Here is a 5,271-nt window from a genome sequence, read left to right as displayed (position 1 = left end):
TGTTGATCCAGCTCTACGGTGTTGGTCAAAGGTGGAGAGAAGCTTTGTGCACTTTTGTAGAATCCAGTAACAACCACAAAGCTAGGCAGGCCGAATGGACGCAAACTACATCACAATATATATTTGTGTGTGTGTGTGTGTGTGTGTGTGTGTGTGTGTGTACTTGTTTGTATATGTGTTTATGGAGGAATATGCACATGAAAATGTATATGAGAGAGAGTATGTGTGTGTATGTATGTATGTATGTATGTTTGGATGGATGCATGCTTGCATGTATGTAAAAATGTATATGGATGTCTTCTGCAGGCAGCTAATAAAACCAATACCATATTACACTACCAATTTATGTATGTATATGTACACACACGTGTATATTTAGGTGTGTGTGTGTATGTATATATATATATATATATATATATATATATATATATAAATGAATGTATATCTATATTACTATGTGTGTGTTTGTGTATGGGTGTGTGTGTGTAACTTACGCATAACATAACATGTTGTTTAATCTGCCATTTAATCTTAGCAAACTTGCAAAGTTTACGGTGTGCCTTGCATAAGTAATTAATTAAGCAACCATGTTGCTAACGAATACATTATGATGCAAATTAAATCTTCCATTTACATCAGATGCAAGACAGGACTCAACTATATATATAATATATAGTGAGAGAGAAGGGGGGGAGAGGAGTGAGGTGCTAGGAAGGCATCTAACAATAAAAACCCATGACCAGTTTGAGACAGTGGCACAAGACATGGTCCCTTGACCTCTCAGAACCTCTCAGAGTATCCAATCCATGTCATCATGGAGGAGAGAAATGAAATTATGATGATGGTGGTAGTGATGATATAATATATCATCATCATCGTCATCATCATCATCACCATCATCATCATCATCGTTGTCATTTAACGTCTGCTTTCCATGCTGGCATGGGTTGGACGGTTTGACTGAGGTCTGGAGAGCCAGCAGCTGCACCAGGCTCCAATCTGATCTGGCAACGTTTCTACAGCTGGATGCCCTTCCTAACACCAACCACTCCGAGAGAGTAGTGGGTGCTTTTTCCGGCACGGAAGCTGGTCATGTGGCCCTGGCATCAGCCACGTCCAGAATAATGCTTTGTACATGCCACTGGCATGGGAGCCAGTCAGGCAGCCCTGGCATCGACCATGTTCAGAATGGTGCTTTTTATGTGCCACTGGCTTGGAAGCCAGTCAGGAGGCACTGGCATCGACCATGTTCAGAATGGTGCTTTTTACATGTCACCGGCACAGGAGCCAGTTAGGAGGCACTGGCATTGACTATATTCGGATGGTGACATGATAGACATTGTTAGTATAGTCTTCCAAATCCACTCACTTGTCCAAGGTGCTATACAATGGAACTAAAGTTGTTATCATATGGTTAGAAATCAAGCTTTTTTACCACACAGCCATTCCTGTGCATCACTATTTATATCTTCCATTCCACTCATCTGTTTAATCAACTTTAATTTCCCTCTCTCTCTCTCTCCCCCCTCCTATTTCTCTTTCTCTCTCACCTCCCTCTCCCTCCTTTCCCCTCTCCCTCTCCCTATGATAAGACCCCTAACTCTGTAACGAATAAGGAGTCCAACAAATTCATTTCCATTATTTCCATTATTTCCATTTGATGGATATTTGTCCTCATCTTGTTTGTTGTTAACACAACATTTCGGCTGATATACCCTCCAGCCTTCATCAGGTGTCTTGGGGAAATTTCGAACCTGGGTTCTCATTCCTAAGGTATTTTTTGATGTTATTATTATTATTGTTCAGTAGTTTTATTTTTATAACGTGCTTTCACTTCACTACCGAGCGCAGCTCTGTGCGCCTTGGGTATGTGCTGTGGTTTGCTGTGGTGCTCTTATGAAAATGTTTTGCGTAGAATGTGTGCAGTACCCAGTAGTGCAATTTTCTGTATGTTATATATATCTGTAAGTCCTGGTGTTTTTGTTATGTATTTGTCTGAATATTTTTTTATTATACCTAAGGCACCTACTATGATAGGAATTGTTTCTGTTTTTAGACTCCACATTCGAGTTATCTCTATTTCCAGGTCTTTGTATTTTGAAATTATTATTATTATTATTGTTGTTATTATTATTATTATTATTATTATTATCATTATTATCATCATCATCATCATCATCATCATCATCATCATCATCATCATCATCATCATCATCATCATCATCATCATCATCATCATCATCATCATCATCATCATCATCATCATCATCATCATCATCATCATCATCATCATCATCATCATCATCATCATCATCATCATCATCATCATCATCATCATCATCATCATCATCATCATCATCATCATCATCATCATCATCATCATCATCATCATCATCATCATCATCATCATCATCATCATCATCATCATCATCATCATCATTATTATTATTATTATTATTATTATTATTATTCAGGTCACTGCCTGGAATCGAACTTGGAATCTAGGGATTATTAGCCCGTGCTCCTTACCACTACGCCATATGCCAATTATTCCAGCTTCTCTGAGTATTGATTGATTCCTGAACATATTTGTCAAAGATTTTGCTGCAGAGGCATTGAAAATCATACAAGAAATACATCATGACAATAGCAACAACATACAAAGGCTTTTAATGTTGCAACTTGTCGGACCGGTTCCATTGTTGTTGATGGTGTCTGTGGCATATTTAAACACGGCAGAAATGTTTGTGATTAAAATCAAAAGAAACCTGGTTTTGGAACAGACATTTTTTTCCCTTCTCAACACCAATCAGTTGCTCATTTAATTAGACGCTCAATACAAACACACCTGGTCATTTACCCCAGTCTTGCTCCATTAGACGAACAATGGGTCACTACTTTAACCAAATAATAATCTTTTTTTTATATATTTTTTGTTGATTATTTTTGTTTATTCATTTTATTCATTCATCGTTATTGCCATTGTTGTTGTTGTTGTTGTTGTTATCGTTGTTGGTGTCATCATTATCATTGTCACTGCTGTAATGACCAATGCCTCCACCATCCTCATCACCATCACTACCATCATCATCAGTTGTGCAATCATCACCATCAACGTCACCACTACCACCACCACTGTCACGTCACCACTGCTATCATCATCACCACCACCACCACCACCATCACCATCGTCGTGTACACCACTAGCAATCAACACCACCACGAGTATTACCATTGCCATCACCAGCACCACCACCAGCACCACCATCATCATCAAAACCACCCAACCCCATCACCACCACTGCCACCATCAGCGCCACCACCACCACCACTACCATTATCATCATTAGCAGCAACAACAATTTTATTACCCCTACCACCACCAGCACAGCAACAACAACTCCACCACTACCACGATATAATGTAAGACAGCACCCACTTATCTATTAAGTTTTCAGGCAGCAAGCATCCCTGGGTATTTTCCCTCATCACATCCTCATTTGACGTTCATCTTCCATGCTGGCATGAGTTAGATGACTTGATAGGATCTCACAAGCCAAATGACTTCATTGAGTTCCTGTCTGCTTTGACATGGTTTTCTACAGCTGGGTGCCCTTCCTAATGCCAACCACTCCGAGAGTGTAATGGGTGTTTTTATGTGCCACTGGCAAGGGTGCCATTTGTGTGACACCAGTATCTACCACAACTGCAATTTTACTTGGCTTGATGGGTCTCCTTCTCAAGCACTGTATAATGCCAAAGGTCTTGGTCATTGCCTCTGTGAGGCCCAACACTTGAAAGGAACTCAGCCACTTTGCCTCTGGCATTCAAATAAGAAAACATGGATGACGAAGAGTCTCTTCAAAGAGTGGCTTACAAATAATTTCTTTTTCCTGCTGTAGAAAGGTACATTGCTGAGCAAAATATTTCCAATAATATTTCCAATAAAGCATTGCTCCTTTTAGACAATGCACCAAACCAACAGTGAGCTTAATTAACCCTTTAGCATTCAGATTATTCTGTTAAATGTAATACTTATTTATTCACATTCTTTTGAATTAATCATGCATTATCTTGTAACTGAGATTTCAATGAAGCAATTGTTTACTTCTAGTATGACATTGTATGATAGCTCTTAGGAACTGGATTTGGCCAATTTGAACATAAAACATGTAGAATATTTTGGCCGGATATGGCCAGTTTAAATGCTAAAGGGTTAAACAAGGTTTCTGATTGTAGCAGAAGCTTTTCTCTCGGTTATATATTCTTAAATGCGAATGTAGCGGGTAACATCTAGCCTTCGGCCCGCCTCGGACCCTGCTGTGTCCATCACCCTGATTGGCTCTTATTTGCACAGCATTTGTCTCCAGTTCTGTTTCGCGCCAGGGTGCATACTGAACAATCGTGGCCTTCTAATAAGATCACATGAGAGAGTGTTTTTCTGCTGTTTCTGGAGCCCCTTTTTACCTATAGATAAGCCTGTTTTATCCACGCCAGTTTGTCGCGATTTCAGACTTCTCACAGGTTTGGTTGTTGACCACCACACAGAACACAGCTCCAGCCAGTTTCCAGCGCCGACGTTCAACACCATATCTACTACACTGATAAGAAAGAGGAATATATCCCCCCAAAATACAATATATTTGCTCCAGTCAACTACTTTACAGAGTATATTGAGTGCATGTTACTTGGCACCAGCACTGGTGCTTTTATGTGGTACCAGCATCAGACACAAAAAGGCAAAACCCCTCAACAGGGAGTGGGGAAAAGTATGAGGGGGGGGGGGGCTTTGAGCCAGTCGAGAGACTAAAGGTACAGAGGGACAATTATAGGTGTCTTGCTGTAGATACACGGATTACCCAGTTGGAAGGGAAAGGAGAGTGAGTTTGAGAGTAAGATAGGATAAGGAGAGCGATAGTGAGAGAGATGAAGGTGAAGGTGGGTCAAGGCATGTTCTTGAAGGATATCAGAGGTGGTGAGGATAGGTGAAGTGATGCAGAGGAATGGACTGGGTGAGTGGGCAGGATAGAGAGGACGTTGGCAAGTGATGGGGAGAAACCTAGGAGAGGCTTAGTGACGGTGTTTGCAGTAGATATATGAGGGCTTTGAAAGGGATAATAAATACGCAATATATGTATGTATGTATATGACTAAATGACAATATTGCAATTGAAAGGTGTAAACAGCCTTAACCTTTATCTACTTTATATATAAATTGTTAAATTAAGTAAAACAAGAAAGAACATGCGCCAACAACCGGTTGGTCTGTTT

Source organism: Octopus bimaculoides, chromosome 1 (assembly GCF_046866305.1).
Source record: "Octopus bimaculoides isolate indiv1 chromosome 1, ASM4686630v1, whole genome shotgun sequence".
Taxonomy (NCBI): Eukaryota; Metazoa; Mollusca; class Cephalopoda; order Octopoda; family Octopodidae; genus Octopus; species Octopus bimaculoides.
Note: the sequence above shows the minus strand (reverse complement) of the source record.